The following is a 12053-nucleotide window of genomic DNA, read 5'->3' on the forward strand; positions in this document are numbered from 1 at the left end:
CTGTAAACATTCGGGTATAGGTGTCTTTTTTGTAGAGTGTCATTGGATCTTTTGGGTAGATGCCCAGTAAAGGGATTGCTGGATCAAATGGCAGATTCACTTGTATCGCTTTAAGGTATCTCCATATTGCTTTCCACAGAGGTTGAACTAGTTTGCAGTCCTACCAGCAGTGTAGGAGTGTTCCTCTCTCTCCGCATCCACGCCAGCATCTATTGTTTGGAGACTTTTTGATAAAGGCCATTCTCACTGGAGTTAAGTGATATCTCATTGTGGTTTTGATTTGCATTTCCCTGATGATTAGAGATGTTGAGCATTTTTTCATATGTTTGTTGGCCATTCTTCTGTCTTCTTTAGAAAAGTTTCTGTTCAAGTCCTTTGCCCACTTTTTAATAGGGTTATTTGATTTTTTCTTGCTGATTTTTGTGAGTTCTAAGTATATTCTAGTTATCAGCCCCTTATCGGATGCATAGGATGCAAAAATTTTCTCCCATTCTGTAGGTTGTCTGTTTACTTTCATGACTGTTTCTTTGGCTGTGCAGAAGCTTTTTAGTTTGATCATGTCCCATTTATTTATTTTGTTGCTGCTGTGATTGCCTTTGGGGACTTCTTCATAAACTCTTTGCCTAGGCCAATGTCTAGGAGAGTGTTTCCAACGTTTTCCTCTAGAATTCTAATAGTTTCATACCTTAGGTTTAAGTCTGTTATCCAGTGTGAGTTGATTTTTGTGAGAGGTGAAAGGTGTGGGTCCTGCTTTAGCCTTCTACAGGTGGCTATCCAGTTTTCCCAGCACCATTTATTGAAAAGGGATTCTTTTCCCCAGCGTATGTTTTTGTCTGCTTTGTCAAAGATTAGATGGCTATATGAGGATGGTTTTATATCAGGATTCTCAGATCTGTTCCACTGGTCAATATTCCTATTTTTGTGTCAATACCAGATTGATTTAATTATGAGAGCTTTGTAGTATAGTTTGATATCTGGCATATTAATACCTCCTATTTTGTTTTTGTTGCCTAGAATTGCTTTTGATATTCGTGATCTTCTTTGGTTCCATACAAAGCATAAAATTATTTTTTCTATATCTGTGAAGAATGCTGATGGGATTTTAATAGGTATTGCATTGAATCTGTAGATCAGTTTGAGTAGTATAGACATTTTAATGATGTTGAGTCTGCTGGTATGGATTTCCATCTGTTTACATCCTCTGCTATCTCCTTCCTCAGTGTTTCCTAGTTCTCCCTGTAGAGGTCTTTTACCTCCTTGGTTAAGTATATTCCTAGGTACTTTAATTTCTTTGTTGCTATGGTGAAGGGAATTGAGTCTTTGATTTGGTTCTCAATTTGATTGTTGTTGGCGTATATGAATGCCTCTGATTTCTGTGCATTGATTTTATATCCTGAGACTTTACTAAGTTTATTTATCAGTTCCAGGAGTTTCTTGGTTGAATCTTTGGGGTTTTCTAAATATAATATCATATCATCAGCAAACAGTGAAAGTTTGATCTCTTCTGCCCCTATTTGGATACTTTTAATTCCATTTTCCTGTCTGACTGCTGTAGCCAGGACTTCCAGCACTATGTTGAATAGAAGTGGAGATAGTGGGCAGCCTTGTCTGGTTCCAGTTTTAAGTGGGAATGCTTTCAGTTTTTCCCCATTCAGTATGATGTTGGCTATGGGTCTGTCATATATGGCTTGTATCATTTTTAGGTATGTTCCTTCTATGCCTATTTTATTAAGTGTTCGTATCATAAAGCGTGTTGAATTTTGTCAAAAGCTTTCTCTGCATCTATTGAAAGAATCATGTGGTCTTTGTTTTTGCTTCTGTTTATGTGGTGAATTGCATTTGTAGATTTGCGTATGTTGAACCATCCCTGCATCCCTGGGATGAAGCCCACTTGGTCGTGATGGATTATTTTTTTGATAAGTGTCTGGATTCGGTTAACTAGGATTTTGTTGAGAATTTTTGCATCTATATTCATTAGGGATAGTGGTCTGTAGTTTTCTTTTTTTGTGGCATCCTTTCCTGGTTTTGGTATCAGAGTAATATTTGCTTCATAAAAGGTGTCAGGGAGGTTTCCGTTCTTCTTGATGTTGTGGAATAATTTCTGCAAGATAGGTACTAGTTCTTTGTAAGTGTGATAAAATTCGCCTGTGAAACCATCTGGACTGGGACTTTTCTTTTTGGGGAGATTTTTAATTGCAGTTTCTATTTCAGCTGTTGAGATTGGTCTGTTCAGGAAATCTATTTCTTCCTGGTTGAGCCTAGGAAGGCTGTCTGTTTCTAGAAATTTGTCCATTTCCTCCACATTTTCCAGTTTGTGTGCATAAAGATTTTTGTAGTATTCATAAATTATATGTTGTATCTCTTTGGGATCAGTTGTGATATCTCAAAAGTCATGTGTTTAATCAGAAAAAATATTTAACTTCTGTGGAGTTAAGGTAGAAATCAATAGCATTAAAGATAACTAGAAAAACTCCAATTACTTGTAAATAAAATAATATATTCATAATTAATATATGCTGACAGAGCATTTAGACTGGAAGAAGACTTTTAATTTTTATAACTTTACCTTCTCAGAACAATTCCATCATGATCTGAAGATTTTTGAGTAAAAATCACATTGTCCACATACCTGTTTTGGGGCAAATTTATGTATACGTGTTGGTTTAAATATTAAAGCTGATGCAGTGTAAAAAGCTGAAATTTGCATGCCGCCTTCTCTAGAGGTAACCAGTGTTAATAGTTAAGTATTCCAAATGTTTTTGTGTATTATAAATACAATGTGAATATATGAATATATTTAATAATCACAATTATTCATTTATTCAATACATATTTATTGATCTCCTCTATGTGCCAGGCACTGTTCTAAGTGCTTTCTGTGTGATAACTCATTTCATTTTTAAAGCAACCCTATGATTTTGACTGTTTTACAGTGAGGAAACTGAGACACAGAGAGTCTGGAGACCTTGTCCAACATCACACAGCAGTAAGTGTTGGAGTTGGGATATGAATCCAGGCCGTCTGGCTTCAGCGCTCTTAATGATTATTCTAGATTACATGTCAAAACCTTTTGACTGCCTCCCAAACCTTGCTTCCAGCAGGAGTTCACTTGAGCTTTGCCAAAACAGTATGCAGTGAAGTTTCTTTACCCCTTTAAGGCTAAACCTAAATCTTGGAATTGTTCCAGACCCTGGCTAGGACCTTTGAGGGCTGAACAGAGGGACTTTTCAAGCTTGCCCCAAGTCCCCAGTTTCTGATTTAGCTATTTGGAAGGTAGATGTGAAAGAAATTTTGCCAGAAAAAAGGTGAAGTTAGCTAGGCTGAGTCCTCCAAGGGAAGAGGCCCTGCAGCAGCTTGTGACCTTGGCCACTTGGGCAGAGAAGGAACAAGGAGGAGCTTTACCCTTGATAGGTGACCTGGACTGCAGAAAGGAAACACCGAATGATCAGTGTCCTGAAAGCTGGCTACCCCATTAATTTCTCTTCTCCTGGGCAAATGGGGTGGGGTACTTACTCCCCTGGAGGCCAATAAATGCAGATTCTAACCTAACCAGGGCAGGTGTTTGTCCATCCCTGTCTGAATACAAATAACATTCTCATAACCAGCCCAAATATTCTAGAACAGCTTTTTGTGGAGTAGGTTAGGGTGGGCAGGGCAAGAGTCCATTTTGACTCATAGGTACCTTTTCTGTTTTACTGCTGGTAATAGTGTTACAGATTAAAGTTTTATTTTTGATTCCGAAGAGGATTTAGAGAGTAAGATGATATAGCACATCTAAGTCTGCTAAAAACAGAAGTGTGGGTAGTGTGGAAAAATCACTTCTTGAACTCCTGGCCTCAAGCAGTCTTCCTGCCTGGCCTCCCAGAGTGCCAGGATTGTAGCCATGCCTGGCCCAAAAACCACTTCTTCCTATGGATCATGTAATGTTAGTGTTAGAAGCCACGTGTACCTAAGTTGACAAATGGAAACACACCCTGTGTTTGGATAACCACTCCTCGGTCTGGATACCACTTTGTTGTGTCCAGTACAAAACACCGAGGTGTAGGATCATCAGCCTTTGTCTGAGACATCTTGCATCTTTCAGGGGTGAAGTGGGCAGAAGGAACTTCTAGCTCCTGGCATCCGTCTGCCAACTGTTGGACATGTGGCATTCCATTCAATGCAACCTGGCAGGTGACTATTATTTTTCTTAAAGACGAAGATAGAGGCTTAGAGAAGTGAAGAGAGTGGTTCAGAGTCATATAATTGTAAATGAAAAAATGAAATAGCTGGTGAACTCAGGGATTTGACTTCAAAGCCCTTGATCTTCCATAACACACAGTTGCATCCCTGGTTGGTGGGAGTGAGGAGGAGCTCAGGTACGCATGTTTTGTGGAAAGAGGGCCTGAAGGGTGTGATGATCTCTTCAGACTTGGATCTGCCATGTTGATATTCCAAATTATATAGATTGCCCATATGGAAAGAAGCCCCTTATTTAAGATTTATTCTTTATTGAAAGTAAGGAAGACCACCCACCAGAGAAAGGCAAAGGCGGCTTCCTCGGAGCTGCTGTGGCCAAGGTCGGCCAGGGTCGGCCAGGGCATGAGCTTCTGGCAGAGTCAGGAAAGTGGGGCAGAGGAAGGCTCACGTGAGCCCTGATGGGGGATGCTGGCCTGGGGGCGCTGGAAGGGGCTCACCAGAAGTGGCATCTCTTGTGTGATTGATGGGGGCACAGGAATTAGGGCAGCTGTGAGTTATTAATCAAGTCCTGGCATTTGGGGCCAATTGTTACAGAGCTGTCCTTTAGCTCCCTGGATTGTCCAGACACAGCAGCCTGCCTTCCTGCAAGTCTGAGGTACAGCAGGCCGGCTTCCTGGCTAGTTACCATCCACAGGGGGTTGGTTTCCTAGGCAGGAAACCAACCAAGCTGCAGGTTGTGGTCTGAGTTCCATCTTTATACATGGCTGGGTCATTGTCCATTCGAATATGTTTAATCTCTCATCTTTTTCTTATTAGTAAAAATATTAAGTGACAAATTGGATATGTTGGGCATTTTTTAGATGTCTGTGTCCCCTGGAATAAGTTTTTCACATTGAAATTTAATCAGAATGAATATAAACCATTGGGCCATTGGCCTTGAAGATTTCAAATAGAAAGGCTTCAACAGTATTGCCTAGGCATCATTACATCTCTGCCCATTGTTAGAGAATCTGTTTCTTATCCACAGCCGGCTCTTTCTCATTCAGTTTGTGGTTGGTGCAAATCCTTATACAGCTCATCTTTTTGCACATTTCATTGTTTGTTAGTGTTAGCTTTTCTGCCTAGTCAGTGTAGTTTATTTTTGTAACCTTGTTGGTATGAAATTATTTGTGGAATTTATTAATCAGAAGTAATCTTAGAGATCTACTAGCTCAGCCTGCTGACTTTATAGTTAAACTAGGATACAGAGAAATGTCCCAGCTTTTTTGTGGCAAAGCTAGGAGTATAAAGCAGTAGTCTTTCTGCCACAATATGATAGAAGGAAAGCTCAATGTGGGGCCTAGAATATAGTATTTTTATGACTTTCATTTATCCCTGCTTCTGACTCTTGTTATCACAGAAATTTTTAATTGGCCTTTATGTGTTATCAGAAATGTAAAAGGTGTGGATTTGTTTACATATAGGCTACTTTTTTTCCTGCTCATTTATTGCTGTTTTCAACATGATTGAAAGGACATTGTTATGGACTGAATGTTTGTGGGTCCCTCGCCCCAAATCCACTTGCTGAAGCCCCAATCCCCAGTGTGTTGATACTAGGGGCCTTTGGGAGGAGAGTAGGGTTAGGTGAGGTCATAAGGGTGGGGCCCTGGACTGATGAGATTAGTGTCCTTATAAGAAGAGACACCAGAGAGACTCCCAACCCCATGGGAGAAAACATCAGGAAAAGTGGTTGTCTACAAGCCAGGAAAAGAGAGCCCCGACCAGGAACCAAATTGGCTGACACCTTGATCTTGGTCTTCCAGCCTCCAGAACTCTGAGAAACAAACTTTTGTTGTTTTAACCACCCAGTGTGTGGTATTTTTTTTTTTTTTTTTTTTTTTTTGAGGAGGGCTGAAGCACTTTTATTCATGGAAAAGTAAACAATATATAAAACCATTAACAGCTCACCCAGTGGCTCTTGTCCTCCTCCAGCCCTTGGCTCACCCTCTCCCACACCCCCCTCCCTGCATACCATTGAGTAAAGAGCAGGGTATCAGCAGCTGTTCCTGTCACTATCAGATGATAGGAAGAGGATCTAGCGAGGGGTCACAGCAATCCTGGCCATCCATCATGGTTCTGTTTCTTTACAACTTCAGTTTGTGAAATATTCCAGCTCCAAAAGAAGAACAGTGCAGAAACCAGGAGCTGAACTTAGCAGCTCCTTTCAGACAGTCCAGGAGTTAGAGCCTCAAGAGCCATGGACAAAAAGGAAGGGGATAGTCTGGAGCCAGCATAATTCAAGATGCAGCCAAATCTGGGCTTGAAGTGGGTTCAAAGGCAAGAACCCAGGCAATGAAACCCAGGCAATGAAACTCATGCATATGCACAAATGCACATGCATAAGCACACAAACAGACACACAGCAAATAATGGTACTGATAGGACCCGGAGGCTATTAAATACAAAATGGCAGAGTTTTTTAAAAAAGTGAAAACATTTGCTTCTTTGAGTGTCCTCAGTGCCTGCAGTCCCACAGTCACAGGAGAGTAGATGTTGGGAGACCCAAGTGGAGTATGTTGCCAATGGCCCTATATGTCCATGTATACTTAAGTCCCCATACCAACCACCTTACTCTTCAGCCCAGTAGCTGCCTCCCATGTGACCATTTATCCGATTGGCACCATTGCTGGAGCTACTGTCACAGGGGCTTTTTGTGCAGGTGGTCCCATCTTCTTCTTCTGAGCTGCTTTCCACATCACTGACATCATCCTTAGATACCTTTCCCCACATCAAGGCTTTGAAAGCAATTCGTACAATTAGATAGGACCAGATGGCATGCAGAACCTGTAGGGTCAGCAGAAGGCCATTGAAGAGTCACCAGGAAGCATAGGGCACGATCATCTCCTAACTCTCAAAGAAGGTCATGTTCAGAATCCAGAATGGATAGATTCCTAGACGAGTGACCATAAAAACAGCACTGAAAATCACAAAAAGGGTGTCACAGAGCCGCTGATACTTGGCATAATTGGCCAGCTTGGCTGCCTCCAGCAAGAAGTCTGAGGTGTCATGTAGACACATGATCAGAGTTCCCACCCGAGCCATGTTGTTGATGTAGGAGAAGGTGATAAGCCCAGTGGTGACCAAGTGATGCATAAACATGATCAGAAAGTCCTTTCTTTTAATGTCTCTAAACTGAGAAAACATAAGAGACCAATAGAAGGCCAATTCCATGATAGAACAGTAATAAAGCCCACGTGAAAGAGGCTGAAATGGATAGCCATGCCAGCATTGTCAGATGTCCCAGAACCAAGGTGACAACCAGAGAAATCTAATTCTGTAGCAGAACATACATAAATAAAATGTGAAACTCCACATGCTTTCACAGAATTCAGTGAGCGTTGGGGGCTTGTCCTGATTCCTCTGATGGCGAAACCAGCATTGGATTTTTCGGACATTCCAGTCCAGTTGCTTTGATAGACCCTCCAGCCTTTTCTTGTCAGGATACTTGGTAATAGATATGAACACCTTTTCGAGGATGGCATTGGGTTGGGCCTGATAAGGACCACTGTCCTCGATGCCAACATGGAGTGCACAGGGTTTGGCAATAAACCGCTCAAAGAGCAGTGTCACGGAGAAGGTGCCCGCCACTGGGAACGCCGAGAAGATGCGTTGGGCGCGGTAGCCGTAGCCATCGCCCGGCCCTCCAGGTCAGCCCGGCTCACGATCTGGGGCAGCCAGAAGCGCTCGCTCCACAGCCAGCCCACAGCAGGCCGGGGTCGCGCCGCCGCTGTCGCCATCTTGCGCGCGCCCGGCCGCCTCAGCAGCACCGCCGCTGTCGCCATCTTACGCGCCCGGCCGCCTCAGCAGCGGCCACAGCCGCGGACCCCACCGCGAGGAAGCCCCGCCGGCCGGGCCCTGTGGTGTTTTCTTATGGCAGCCAGAGCTGACTGATACAGTCATTGTTCTAGAATACTGTAGCCTGTACCTAAGTTGGCAGTGCCATATCAATAAATATGTTAGTGTTATGGGCCTATGAGTGGAGGTTTTTCCAAGTTCTTGGTATTTGTTGAGAAAAGAATTTCAGGATGCACCATGTAAGCCAAGCACATGACAGCTTTTTATTGGAAGCGAAAGTAACTTAGGAAAGAGAGCAGCTGTACTGGTAGGATGTAGTTTTAGATCTTTTGTAGTCTTACTAATTGAGGGGAGGAATATTCAAGGCCAAGGGGTTGGCTGTCACTAAGAATTTGGGTAGTAATTCCTAGAATTGGGTTCCCTCCCATTTTCACACTTCATGTGGTGTTTCAGAACCAATGTAGTGATTTCAAGGGCAGAGAAATTTTAAAACCACAATATAAATGATGTTATAATTAGCTAGAGTTCTTGTAGGGTGGCAGAGAGAGCTGACCATCTGGTCAAAGGGATTTTTGTCTGTGGTTATCAGCCCCTTTTGTTTAAGGTTGTTTAACACCTGTACCGGATCTTTTTTTTTTTTTTTCATTTCATTATTTATTTAGATGTTTAAGCTCTCGCACTAAGTTTTTACAAGCTGGTGAACACTGACAAATTATTTCTCCCACAGAACTATAACCACACATTCCCAGACAATATAAATATATGGTTGAACTAACATTAATACACATCACCATTTTATCAATTACATAATAAAACAAATTATCAAGTATCCAAATGTTAAGTTACATAGCTCAAAAGGCATATAAAATATTAGATGTCTGCTCAATTCATTAGCAGAAACCCACTTCTTTTTTTTGCAAGAGAGGTTGGGAACAGAAAAAAAAATCACACTTAAAACAAAAATAAGTTGATAAACAACTTCTGATAAGTATGGAAAAAAATTACAAGAATTTCAGAAATTTTATGATTAAGAATTGTTTAGCTACAATTAACAAAGCATCTCTACCTTTTAAAAAATATTTACTAAATTAAAGAGCATATTTCTACATGTTCTGCACAAGACAAAGGCAACATTTTGCTAAAAATATTTAATAGGTCCCTCCCATTCTTTTATCAGGCCCTCCCTGTTAAGTTGACCTCAGAGTGCAAACATTAAATTAACTGTAAGGCGTTTTCGTCTGAAGACATTAAAGACCTGTGCTTCTGTACAATGTTGATTTTTAAAATGGAGGTTTTTCATAACAGCACAAAATGAGATTTACAGAAAGACATTAAATAATCACTGTAAGACTTGGTAAAAATAATAAAAAAAAATATCAATGGTTAAGGAAACCTGATGTATACTGGTATAAATGTGGGAGATGTAAACAAAGTGAGCAGGCAAATAACCATGTAGGCCCTACTTTCAATGTCTGAAATGGATAAACCATATAAGACCTAGAGTGTTCATAGTTCCTGGGATTTTAGTTCTGTATGATACTAAAAATATAGAAGTATTGTGCTGGGTATTTTGGCACCTAATCTTTCTAAATTTCTTATATATTGATAAGATTCTGGCATGGGAATAGATTTAAACAAGACATAACTCAATACCGCATGATTTCAGGAAAGGTCAATTGGTACAAATGATAAGCACATTTTAAATGCTGAACAGCAAGAATCTTTTGCTAAGTGTCCAAAAAAGCTAACCGTAACCCAGACACATAAGTTGCAATTCTGTTAAACTTGTGGCCTGGTAAAACCGCTTTACAATACTCTTATGGAAGCTTCATTAGACTTATTCACCAAGCCGACATGTTGGCTAATATATATGACATATTAGGTCCTGTGTCAAATTTTCCTTCCAGGGCAGTAACATCAGGCACCCCAGTTTTATTGAATTCAACAGTTGTTTCTATGACCATTGGAGTCTTTGAAGCGCAGCCGCATCTTAGGACGATACTTCTCCAAATACGAAAGTTGCTTGCTGTTAAAAGCTCCACGCCGCTTTTGTCTTATGAATTGTACTGCATCTTCATGTTTCATTCCACCTTCGATTAATGCGAGAGCAACAAGCACTGGAGCTCTCCCAAGGCCTGCAACACAATGAACAGCAGTACAACAACCAGGTTCTTCACGAAACTTGATTTTTACAAGACTTAACCAGTCATCAACAATCTGGTTAGACGGTGGTGCACCATCATCAAAAGGCCAGTCAAGAACATGGATGCCTTCTTTCTCCACAAGAGCAGTGTCATAAGTTGCTTCACATACTCTTACTATTGTGGTAACTCCATATTTCTTAAGTTCCTCCTAACAAGAAGCAGCAATTCTTCAATCCAGTAATACTGAGGCAACAGAAAAGTGCACTGAGGTTTACCACATCCAGGTCAGAACTCTTGTAAAAATGCTCTGCGGATTTCAATTCAACACTTCTGTGTCCAGGTTAACCACTCTTATGGGGGCTTCTTGGTGGAGTAGTAATGAATTTCTACAGTTCACTTGTCTGCATAGAGGTCGTGCTATGCCTGGCAGTAATCTCCACTGCCCTTCAGAAACTCCATAAATGTGTGACCAAGAACACCACAGAACTGAGGAATATGTTTACTCATTGAAGATTGTGGCCTAATCATACAGCTGGTTCCGAGGCAGCGGCGACACAGGCGGCGGCTGCAGGGCAGGGGGCGGCGGTGGTCGGTGGTCGTCGCCCGGTGTCGGCGGTGGGGGCACTAGTCTCTACCATGCAGTGAGCGGCTCGGAGCAGAGCGCCCCTGTACCGGATCTTAAAGCCCCTGCATGGTCTCATTCCTGGCTCCTAACTTCCTATGTTCCTTTATATAAAGATAGCACTGGGAACCCAGGGCCAATACCTTTGTGTTCATGTCCTTAAATTGCATCTCATCTATATAATAGCTTCCTAATTTCTCTTTTCCCTCTTCAATTTACCTTATGTTAATATATGTAGATTAAATCATATATGATGTGATTTTATACTTTTAGCATTTCATGTCTATACAAACTCTTCTAGTGATTTTCCTTTGTTAAGATGAAGGACAGATTCCTTGGCTTGATGTTCCAGGCTCATGATCTGGGTGCAATCTGCAAGTTTAGGTTTCATTTTTTCTTTCACTGTCATTAATGTTGTATTCTAGCCAGTTATGTAGCCCTTTTCTGACCTAGTCTGAGAGCTGCACTTACCGAGTATGTTTTCCTATCTCTTCATCTTCCCATGTGTTCGTCTCTCCAGCTGGGACACCATCACCACACTTCTGCCTCTATAAATCTTCTCCCTCCTTCAAGAGGTAAAACACTTATTTCCTTTTCATGACCTCTTCTTGGACATCCAAACTAGAATTAATCTTTCTCTCTTAAAACTCTGATAGTACATACATTTTTTTCCTTCCTTTAATTACCACAACAGTGTAGTGTGTTAGGTATTATTAGTTCTTCCATTTTTTTAATAGTCATGTTAAAAATATTGACTTTAGTCTTACATTTTGAATATGTAATATAAACAGTGGAACAACATTCAAAAGGCCCTTGAGAGTGAAAAGGAAGCCCCACTCCCATCACTACCCTGTAATCTGTTACCATTTTTTAAAAATCCTTCCAGGAATATTCTATGCATATTCAAGCATTTATGGATAATTGTGTCTTCTTTTTAGAAACATAGATACTGGCATAAGACAAACACTGCTCTCTATCAATTCCCTATTAATAAGAATTTATATTGTTTCCAGTCTTTTGGAATAATCAATGCTGTGTTGTACATAATTCTTGCATTCTTGCATGAATATGTTCATAGGATGAATTCCTAGAAATGGAATTGTTGGATCTAGGATTATGTACATTTTAAATTTTGATTGATATTGCTGGATTCCCTTCCATTAAGGTCAGTCCATTTTACTCTCTCACTATCAATTTTGTAAGAGTGCCTGTTTTCTACACCCTTGCCACCACAGTTTGTTCTCAAATATTTTTTGTTTGCCAGTCTTACAGAT

The 12053-nt window shown here is 40.8% G+C and overlaps 1 protein-coding gene and 1 pseudogene across 3 annotated transcripts in view; one reads left to right on the plus strand and one right to left on the minus strand.

Annotated features, from left to right (window-relative positions):
* Positions 1-12053, plus strand: part of AFAP1 (actin filament associated protein 1) — a 190026-nt gene that overhangs the window by 14237 nt on the left and 163736 nt on the right. The gene's annotated exons all lie outside the window — the stretch shown is intronic.
* LOC105881679 (ceramide synthase 5 pseudogene) lies at positions 6787-7955 on the minus strand (annotated as a pseudogene).

Source organism: Microcebus murinus, chromosome 16 (genome assembly GCF_040939455.1).
Source record: "Microcebus murinus isolate Inina chromosome 16, M.murinus_Inina_mat1.0, whole genome shotgun sequence".
In the NCBI taxonomy this organism is placed as follows: domain Eukaryota; kingdom Metazoa; phylum Chordata; class Mammalia; order Primates; family Cheirogaleidae; genus Microcebus; species Microcebus murinus.